The following is an 11681-nucleotide window of genomic DNA, read 5'->3' on the forward strand; positions in this document are numbered from 1 at the left end:
TGCTACTCAGTGCCAGTTTAATGTCAGTATGCTACCGGGAGATGCTTTGATTCTCTCAAACCTGTCTAGTGTTTTTTTTTTTAAACCCTTTGTTCATTCTCTGAAATGCGTTATCATTGAACTGGCACAGAGTAGCAGGAATACAAGTCAGATATACGCATGTTGACTGCCCAACAGGACCCATGTGACCACAGGAAGACAGGTGGCTACGATCAGTCTAATTAGCAGAGGTGGAGGCCACGGGCGGGGCCTAAACCGTCTTGTTAGGCCCAATCCCAATGTCCCCCCTAAACCCTCAAGCCCTGAGCCCTCACAGACTTATTGACGTCACCTGGTGAAGTGATCGAGTGCGCGAGGCTGCAAGGGCTCGAATTGGTATAACAAGGAATGGGACAGCACTTGTGACATCACATTACGTTGACGTGAAAACATATTTCTTACTATTGTGGGCGTGGGGCTTTTTTTTTTAAATCAATTTGTAAATTGTACTTGTTTTTCTTGTAGGCCTTCGTGTAAATTAATTTTGGCTGAGTCAAATCCCCTTTACATTATCAGAACTCTCTTGTGTTACCCTCAAAACATTTGTTCAACTTGGAATCATTTCATTTTGTGGTCATATGCGATCGCATCTGCGATCAAATATCAACCCAACCCAGTATTTGTTAGTAGGATCGCATCGATCCTACATTACTGCCTGTGATTCTTGTTTGTGATGAATCCAAAAGTATTTACTTAAGAATGATAATACACATTCCTGCACCTCACAACTCTTTCCATATTCATGTTGGAAATCTCAATTCAAAGAACACTGCACCGAAATGGGTAATTAATGTCATACTGCTTTTAACTGGGCAATCATATGATTTAGAGCAACAGAAATCGATGTAAATTATAACCATAGCCTACATATTTTTAAACAAATCACATTATACAAACACATGGGGTTAATAACCCATACTTAAAAATAATGAAACCAAATTTATTATAAGGCTACTTGTGCAGATAAGCAAGTCCAGCTGAAAACATGAAAACATATTTTGTTCTGTAACGTGAACGTTAGGGTTGGTTGATCTGTCCGTGCTTGTTTATTGGCTGTTCTTCAGGTAACCCCGTGTTTCACGTCACGACGCTATGAACTGTGGGTAATTCCCTTGGGCTAAGTCTGCAGAAATGCAGACTTACGGGAAGGGGCCATAAAGGGCTCAAAATGGCTGCCGGAGAGCCCTCGCGCACTTGCCGAGTTGACATTGGGACACCCCTAAGCCCTCGCGGACTTCGCGGGAGCGCGCCCTTAAGTCTGCGAGTCTGCAAGGGTGGACATTGGGACTGGGCCTTAGTGTCCCCCTGCTCCAGCCCTGTGTGGTGGCAGTTTCCTGTTCCTGTGTGGTGGCAGTTTCCTGTTCCTGTGTGGTGGCAGGTTCCTGTTCCTGTGTGGTGGCAGTTTCCTGTTCCTGTGTGGTGGCAGGTTCCTGTTCCTGTGTGGTGGCAGTTTCCTGTTCCTGTGTGGTGGCAGGTTCCTGTTCCTGTGTGGTGGCAGTTTCCTGTTCCTGTGTGGTGGCAGGTTCCTGTTTCTGTGTGGTGGCAGGTTCCTGTTCCTGTGTGGTGGCAGGTTCCTGTTCCTGTGTGGTGGCAGGTTCCTGTTCCTGTGTGGTGGCAGGTTCCTGTTCCTGTGTGGTGGCAGGTTCCTGTTCCTGTGTGGTGGCAGGTTCCTGTTCCTGTGCTGCAGCGATCCCCAGGTCCTGTGCTGCAGCGATCCCCTGGTCCTGAGCTGTTCAGTTCCTGTGCTCCCGCAGGCCTTTGTGTTTGGGTTCCTGGGGTCCTCAGAGCCTGGAACGGCCCCTGTCCTTGTAGATGAGCCTGACCCTGTCCCCGACTCCAGCCCTGTTCAAGATCTTGTCCCAATCCTTGTCCTCTTAGCTGTGGCTATTCCTAACCCTCTCAGTAGCTTCAGCCCTGCTAGCCTCAGTATCATTAGCCCCAGTCTGGCTAGCCCCAGTCTGTAAGTCCCAGTCTGGCTAGACCCAGTTGGATTAGCCCCAGTCTGGTTAGCCTCAGTCTGGTTAGCCTCAGTCTGGTTAGCCTCAGTCTGGTTAGCCTCAGTCTGGTTAGCCTCAGCCATGTTAGCCCCAGTCCAGTTGACTCCTCTCTGGAGTGCCCGGAGCCCAGAGCCACAATCGAGGTCCGGTTCCCGAGTCTGTGCTGCAGCAGTCTCCTCTGTCAGTGTCTCCTCATCCGGTGCTGCGTCTGTTCTCTCAGGGTTCTCTGGTTCCATTGGGTTCCCCTGCCCGTCTACCAGCTGACCCAGCATGTTCAGCCGCCTGGTTTTGGTGCCGTCGGCGGGGCCTGCCGACCTCCTCCCAGACCTCCAGCGGCCGGACCGCGGTCCCGCGCTCCAGACAGCGCAGGATCCCCCGGACTGGCTCTGGCCCTAGGCTCCGCCCCCTGGCCCTCGGCTCCGCCCCCTGGCCGTCCGCCCGAGGCTCCCTGGTCTGTCCAGCGCCCGGCCTGCCGACCTCCTGCCAGACCTCCAGCGGCCGGACCGCGGTCCCGCGCTCCAGACAGCGCAGGATCCCCCGGACTGGCTCTGGCCCTAGGCTCCGCCCCCTGGCCCTCGGCTCCGCCCCCTGGCCGTCCGCCCGAGGCTCCCTGGTCTGTCCAGCGCCCGGCCTGCCGACCTCCTGCCAGACCTCCAGCGGCCGGACCGCGGTCCCGCGCTCCAGACAGCGCAGGATCCCCCGGACTGGCTCTGGCCCTAGGCTCCGCCCCCTGGCCCTCGGCTCCGCCCCCTGGCCGTCCGCCCGAGGCTCCCTGGTCTGTCCAGCGCCCAGGCTGCCCCCTCCAGATCCTGGACAAATCTCCGGCTTCTACAAGAGAAAACATTTATATGTCACCAAGTAGTTGATGTATGCAAATATCCTGTCTTATAAAGTGATGACTTGAACTTGAAGGACATTACTGTTGATTTCCATGCTGTGTGTAGAACTGTGAATGAGAACAGGGCACCTGTCTTTCGTAGAAGAGGATGTAGGCGCTCTTCTCTCGCAGGCGACACACTGACGCTCCGGTGGTTTCCGAAACGCTGAGGTCGTCGTAGGAGAGCCAGCGGTCGTTCCCGTCTCCCGGGCCTCCATCAGCATAGACGCCATCGCTGATGTAATGTCCTACAGGACAGAACGAGTTGAGGGTGGATCACAAAGAACCCAGAACACAGGGGACAGAGTCAGCACAGGACATGGAGAAGACGGAGAGGACAGGGAAGACATGTTATTGGTCCAGTAACGCAGAACACAAGGACACAACACACGGACATCAGACGCCACAAGGAGAGGGGAAACAGTCAGTTGATGTGATCAGATGTGTATAACGTGTGTGTGTGTGTGTGTGTTGACACTCACCTTCAATTAATTGCTTTCAACTGTGAGTTATTTTCTTCTTTGTCTGTGTTTTATTCTTACCAGTAAAGCTTTGAGGTTAGTATAATAATATTATGTTCATGGACTGTATGTATCTGAGTTCACAGGTCAGTAGTTCTGTTGTTTTATTCTCAGCCAGGTCTACAGTAAGTGTGTGTGTGTGTGTGTGTGTGTGTGTGTGTGTGTGTCTTGAGGATGTGTGCGTGCCTCAACTATGAGACAGGGGCCATTTCATGTCTTATCCAGTCCAAACTAGGCCTCACCTGATGTGGTAGACGAGCCTATGTGGCTCAAAACGCTGACAAGACAGTATCTGAACCCTCCCTGACACGAGAGAAATACAAGCTAGTAATTACTAACACACACATACCAGCATTATACAATACACACAGAATCAACATGATCATGCCTGATGTTCTCATGTGTTATTCTCAACCATACAGTCGGCTGCTACCTTCTCTTTGAGTGTTTGATTGTGTCTCTCTGAGTCTAAGGTATCTGTCTCTGTCCTCCTCACCACATAGTCGCTCCCCTCTTTCTCTGGCTCGCTCTTCTTTGTGCTCAGAAGGACTGGATCGGCAAAGGACAGGGCAAGAAAAGACCAGTCTGATCTCTATGCTTGTTCTCCAGCTCTGACTAATGCCGGGCTCACACTACAGGATATTTAAAATCCTAACCAATTTCGAAATCGGGTTACATCGCGCACATAAGGAGAATTTTAACAGATATTCTTCTTGCGCATCTCAAACAAGCACACACGGCAAGATTTGAAAATAACGGCTCATCACACACTACAGGATCTTATCGCGCCCGAGGGAGCAACGAACCACTGGTCTCGCCGTCTCGCTTGTAAAAGTCGGGACGTAATAATCTTAAATATCAAACATGTTTGATATTATCGGGGCCGCCCCGATGGGTCTGCGAGCCGATCGGGAGGTGTAAGATTGGATCTGTAAACCCCTCACATTACAAGATCATCTGGGCCGATCATCGGCCCCGACCAACGTTCCAGACCAGATTTCTCCTCCGATTGTCGGGAATCTGGGATAAATCGGCCCAAAAATCCTGTAGTCTGAGCCCGGCTTAATAGAGTGTATTCTACACCTGGTCCGTTCTGTGAGAGCTGTAACGGTCGCAGAATCAGAACCCTTTACTGGGATGTTACCTGTGGCCGGTGGGGGGCTCTGGTTCTGGATGTGGTTCCGCCGGTTCTGGTTGAGGTCCGGTGTTTGGGTCCTGTTGTCAGGGAGAAGGACTGCGGATTCCCCAGATGGTCCAGAGCTCACCACCAGCTCTCTGGACAGGTGGACCGGGTCCTCGGTCTTCTCCAGAGTGAAATCTGACATCTTTCTGAACCTCTTCAGATGGAGGACCAACACCCTGAGAGAAAAAAGAAAGAATCCAGAGAGAGTTGTAGAGGAAGGTAATGTTGTAGCTGTAGATATACTAATGTAGCCAATAATAACTATATTATTATATTCTATAAGAACAAGAACATATATGGAAGCAAATTCCTAGTACGTTGAAAACTGCATGGCAATAAACGAATTCTGATATGAAGAGATGTAACTGTAGCCTATAGTAAAATATAAGATGTCATTTTAGTCTTTGGTGTTGCATTTCAATGCTGTATAATTATCACTGGCAAGTGTTTGGACAATAGAGGAAGTCTTATATGTCTATATGCATGCACAGACGAGCCCACAGAGGTCAAGGGTCAGCTCTCTCACCGAGGCAGGGTCAGTAGAGACCAGCGCAGGCCTGGGCTAGAACCCCCACAGTCACATCTGTAGTCCAGCTCCGTCTCCTACAGCAGAGAGGAAACAGCGGTCATCTCCAATATAGTTTACAGGAAGTACATGACACTGGGACACTTTTGAGCCCCGCCCACCCCCAATAAATCAATAAATGAATTAAAAAATGTCTAAAAATAAACTATCAACTACTAACTGATCCATTAACTCTAACCCTAACCATAGCTAGTTGTGGCATATGGAGTCGGAGAAGGTTAGTACGAGCGCCTGGGGAGATATACAGACCTAATCATTAAATACAACAACAGTGAATAGAGTACAGAGTGTGACACTGACCATGAAATATCTGTGAAAGCTGTCCTTTACAGAATCGCCACTGATCAAATCCAGGGACAGGTTTGAATTCTTCTGCTGTCTTGAGGACTTCATTCCGCACCTTCAAAGAAAAAGGAATCAGGCTTAAACACATGATTGAGATCTGTTCCAGCTAAAAATGTGTGTTTGTGTGTGTGTGTGTGTGTGTGTGTGTGCAATGCATGCATGTTTACACACAGTGTGTGCGTGTGTCTCACCTTCTACAGGTCCTTGTGCTCTGCAGCTGGAAGGTGAAATGTGATTGGATAGGGCAGGTATAGGTCCTGCCCATCGCCACTGCTTGTCCCTTCAGACCTGGAGCCAGAGACATCAGCTGGTCCAGGAAGCAGCCAAGGAACTCATGGGCATCCTAAACACACACACACACACACACACACACACACACACACACACACACACACACACACACACACCACACACAAACACAGGCACGCGCACACACATAAATGAATGAAACATACTAGGGAAAACCAGGTAAGAAAATACAGTGGAACAAATTATTGCATTTTTTTCTTCTTTTCACTCACTGAAGCCTTAAAAGCTGTTAAAAAAAAAGGTCACAGTCTATTCTTACGGTGCCCTAACCCTGCCCTAAACGCCAACACTAACCCCAACCTTAACCCTAACCCCAACCTCAACCCTGTGTGAGTCAGTCCCTACCTGAGTCCCTTCATGTACATCACGTCAAGCCATCTGTCCCGGCTGAGCTCTCGCGGTCTTCTGGCCCAGCGTCCCCTGTGTCTCGGGCTTCTGGGAGATTGTCAAACGGGAGCCTGGCCGAAGCCGTACCCCCGACCCTCTGGCCCCCCTCCCTCCCCCCTGGGGACAACACCACCCCTCGGGGCGGGGTCCCGTGCTCGGGTTCTGCGCCCGCTAGACATATAGCGCCGGTCGCCGCGGAGAGAGGGCCCCTGGAGCCTACCAGACACCCTAACACCTTCTACAAGCTTACTGAGTGGCAGCTGGAGATTAGGAAACCCATTCTTCCTAGGAGATTCCAACCTGGCGCGTATCCCAGCTTTTAGAGACCCGCGAGTGCAGGTAGAGGCCTACCCGGGCGCTACATACCATCATCTGCAAGCCCTGCTGAGACGAGTAGATCCGCAGCCCCTAGTGGAGAAGGTAGTCGTGGCCGCAGGTTTAAACAACTGTCTGCGTCCTCAAAGTTCCAACACTACCTGGAAACAGCTGCAGCAGGTTTTAAAGGTAGCTGGCGTAGTCTTCCCCAATGCTGAGATATATGTCCCTGTCATCAACTTCTCTGACCGCCTTGAGAAACACAAACAGGCCCTTCTCACTATCCTCAACAATACTATTTTAGGGAAATGTCAGTTTCTGAGCGAAATCAGTCCTCTCAGGTTCCGGACAGAGCCCCACGACCCGGTCCATTGGACCGCAGAGACGGCGGCGGCCATTCTAAAGCATTGGTGTGACCAGTTAAACATGTAGGGGGGGACGAGTGTACACCTACACCTCCCCACCCATCTAATGTAATGAACTTGTCTCTATCCTACCGCCTGACGGAACTTGAGAGTGAGGTCCTAGAGAGAGGGCTAACATTCATCCCCACTCCTGGACAGCTGGACCGCGACCAGCTCCGCAGGGACCTCCACGTTTACCATCGCAGATTAAAACTGCTTGACCATTTCGCCTTCGATACTGACTTTCCTTACACCCCCTTTACAGCACCTTCGAGGTGGGAGCCAGAGTTGGAGAGGGCCTCCCCCTGGGTTAGAGAGGTCATCAGGGAGGACTTAGAGGCCTTGACCAGCTACAGGCCTAGGCCTGCACAGGTGCAAAACCTGTCCACAGAACATCGCCAGGCCCTTAAAAGTCTCAGCAGTAACAACACGCTGGTCATAAAACCGGCAGACAAAGGGTCCCAGATTGTCATTATGGACAGGGTACAGTACGTGTTAGAGGCGGACAGGCAGCTGTCTAATTCCCTCCATTATGCCCCCCTCGATCACTCTATGCAGGCAGAGAGCCAGGCGCGCATCCGTCAGATCGTAACACAGCTCCTCGCGGACGGCTTCCTTAGTGCTAGACAGAGAGACTGCGGCTGCGTTCCGAATCGCATACTTCTACTACTTACTACTAGTACCTACTACAGCTGCCCTCAGAAAGTACGTACTTTGCAAGCAGTAGGCATCCAATTGGGACAGACTACTCTGTCATAACATTGCGCCCTGAAAGCTGACCACATCCGTCGCAGTCCATAAAGCGACATTCGCCCACAGCTGTCCGCAGAGACCCCAAGCCCCCAGGATCAGCTTGGCGCATTGAAGCCACCATGGGCTTTCAGGCCAAGCCCGGTATTGCAAGTCATGTCACGGCATGCGGCCCAAGAACCCTTATTTCCCATGTTAGTGGATGATGATAGATAGGGCTAGAAAAGGAAAACAAAATTTTTCTGGGTATCATTCAGCATCAGAGACCAATCTTATCAATATAAACTTTTAATTCAATGGGGTTTTGGGGTTTTTGAAGCCACCAATACCTGTATCGAGCCATTTAAACATGTGCTGTGCACGAGCCTCGGGGACGCGCTGGTCGCGCGTTCGTGAGTCCTGCGAACTCGGGAAAGCACGTGACCATAGGAAGACCCGCCCTACTCTGCCTCTGATTGGATAGGAAGTCATGTAATGACGTCGCTAACATTTGCTATGCTTTAGCAATGAAGCTTATGATCATGCTAATCAGAACGTATGTCTATGATGCAAATGATCATGACATGTGGTTACTTTAGGACATCGTTGGAAAAGATCTAGAGGGTAAGTGGGTCAATGTTGAATAACTTAGCTAACATTATCTAATGTTACATTTCTTTATATTAACATCAACTATATTGATAGGCTAGGGAGCTATGCTAACAGTAGCTAATGCTAACGGCTTAGGGTTAACGTTAGTTAATGCTAACGTTACGTTCGGAGGTCTCAGATGTATTTCAATTTTAACAATGTTGAGCATGATCAATGTGACATTGTTCATACATTGATTACAGTCTGTAATCTTGTCTGGCATTATTTAGCTATAGTGGGCTGATGCTTGCTGCTGCTACTATAGCATTTGCCACATTATACATCAAATTAATCAAGCATAGTTAGTGTTATTACCTGAAGGCATTATTACCATTGCAAGTAAGCATGCCATGTATATGCCATGCCTGGAAATCAAATTAATAGTGTAATTATTCCCCATCATAGCTCATTGTACACTGATATAATCATTCTCCTTGCCTTTGCTAATACTCATCTCTTTTATCAAACTTTGTGCTAGGAAAGAAATCTGGCTGTCATTCATCGCTAGTGCTCATCCAGGCTGTTGTCATCTCCCGCCTGGACTCCTGCAACTCCCTACTTGCTGCCATCCTGCAGCGTTGGCCATCAGACTCCTGGAGAAAGCTGCTGCTAATCCCGTGTTCAACGGCCCCATGCTCTTCCACACAACTTCCCTACTCCTATATGTATAGTCTATATGTTTTTACGTGTTTCTTTACATGTCTTTACATGTGTATTTGTCAGGGTTTGTCTGTTAGTGATTGTCGTGTCCCCACTCTTGGCCTGCACCTTGACGTGGTGAGTGGGCTTTAAACCAAGCCAGGCCTTTTATAGTTGTGTTTTGTGTTTTTCTGTTTGCTTAAGTGTCTAATATTGAAGGTACAAAACCTTTAAAAAAAGAAAGAAAAAAGAAGCCCCTTCCTTCCCATAAAATTCCTGCGATTGTAACAGGTGTATTGATTCCACCACACTTGCCCACACTGGGTTCAAACCCGGGTCCTCTGACTTAGGAACGCACATGACCACCTTTCTAGAACACTGCCACCAGCTATCCCAATGAAAAGCTAGCGAATCAATTGTGCACATGGGCAGTACTAATACTGAGGACAGAGTTTAAACCAGTTCAACCAGATATTCACTGAGCCTGACGGGCACCTGCCAGCTAAAAAACCTAGTACTGTCACCCTCCACTTCTGCTGCGCCTGTATCCAGCCATAGGGGCTGATTATTTATAATGATGTTGATGAAGTTTAAAACCTTATTTACACATAGTGTTTGCTGTTTTAAAAGATAAATGCAGTGATATGAGGCGCCACCTATTGGTGAGGACAAAATCATTTTTTGACTGACTAGATGAGATAATGAATTCCTGATGTGCATAATGATGTCACTAAATCCCACTGTGATTGCTTTTTCAGTCAGTGAACAGGAAGCAGAGCAACCCCTCTGTGTTCGATCACCTGATAGAAGAACCTCCTAGGTGAGACCACACTACAGTACGTTGCTCCAGTAAACATATGAAGACCCAGCCGTATTTAAGCTGTCTTGTCTAATTTGAGCTGTCTTGTGAAGTCCCTGTTTTTCACATACTCCCCCCAACCCCCCCCCCCACCTACAGATGTGTAGTGCTCTGATCTACAGTCCCCCAAGTACAGGCAAGACCCCAGTGGCGCGGGTGCAGACTAACGAGTGTAGGCAGGGAAACACAAAGGTGTCTATAAGGAAAGGAGCTGACTGCCTTAGCAAGTGGGTTGGTGAATCAGAACACATAATCAGCTCTGCCTTCTCTTTGACCAGGTTAGCCAATGGGGCAACTGTGGCGGTGGGGGGAGGGGGGTATAATTATTGGACAGGACACCTGACCATCATCCTCAGTGTTGACTGAGAGCTTGTGATGGCTGTTTGTTGGTCTCTCCCAAGGTCAACCTAATGAGACCCTCCTTCATCTTCTTCCACAAGATAGACCGGCTGGCCCCAGTATGCTCCAGCAGACAGGACCAGATACACAGGTGAGGCCTGTCTGTCACGGAGCCACCGCCTCGCTCCGCCTCTGATGTAACTCGGTTCTTCAGCTTGGCTGCGTACTTGATTGATGTTGCACATGGGCGATTGGAACTAAACTAACCTTGCGTTGCATTTGTCTCTCTCTCTCTGGCTCTATCGTGTCCACTCTGCTGGCGCTGATGGATGGGTTGGACAGTCAAGGGGAGCCATTGGTCCAGTTCCTGTTCATGCTTGGTTGTTGCCTACTCACCTTCCCATCTCCTGCATCACCTGCCACCTGTCTCCACTCTGCCCAGCTGCACCTCATCCCTCATTACTCTTAGCATTAATACCAGTCAATTTCCCTTGGTTCTCTGTAAGATCATCCAGTCATCTACCAAGTCTGCTCAGCTCTTCTGTCTGCCATATTTTGGAGTTGTTTATTGAAATTGAGTTAAAGTAGTTTGTATGGGTCAAGCATCCTCCAGTTTGTATGACTCAAGATCTGTTTACTGCCATGTATATGGTTCACACATACTAGAAATTTGACTAGGGTTAAGGCATACACTGGTGACATGTTTTTAATTGTTTTGTGATCACTGTCTTTGTGATATTTTCTGATGACCAAGCCTTTGATCTAAGCAGAGCCTTAGCACATTATGGAGGAACCATGTCCCTTTCTTTTACCGATCCCTGAGAGCAAGACCTGTGAATGTCCTGAACAGTGTGGTGGCCACATTTGTTGGGAATTTGGGTGGAAACAGTGTGGAACATCATTGCATAGTTTGACTGCCATTTCATACCAACATTAAGAGAAAGTGGAGAAGTAGGCTATACCTAGAAAATACTATAGTTGTGCAATTCGTTTGTACAGTCTAGTAGTTAAATGGTTAAAAATGGGCAAGCAATAACATTGGAGGGAAATGTATACTGACACTGATGATTGTTTCAGAAATGGTCTGAGACAAAATAATGAAATGTTATACATCAGTATTGTGAAACACTGAACATATTTTAATGACTGACAAGGAGAGAGGAAACAGTCCAAGTTAATCAATAATAACTAGGCTCACTATGAACAGTGTGTATTATTGGCTCTGTTCTGACATCAGTGCACAGTTCATTCCACCACTGTGAGGCCAGGACAGAAAAAAGCCATGGCCGTTACAATCTGCCGTAGGGGGGCTTGGAGCAACTGGGGAACCAATCACCTCAAGGCAGCAGAGCTTGACCACAGCCTGGAGGTCGGAGGGAGCTGTTCATTTGCCCTGTAGGCTTGAACCACAGTCCTAAACTGGATGGGACAGCGCAGGGAGCCAGTGCAGAGAACAGAGTAGGGAAGTTTTGTGGAAGAGCATGGGGCTGTTGAACACCAG

The sequence above is a fragment of the Borostomias antarcticus genome, assembly GCF_949987555.1.
Source record: "Borostomias antarcticus genome assembly, chromosome: 17".
Classification (NCBI taxonomy): domain Eukaryota; kingdom Metazoa; phylum Chordata; class Actinopteri; order Stomiiformes; family Stomiidae; genus Borostomias; species Borostomias antarcticus.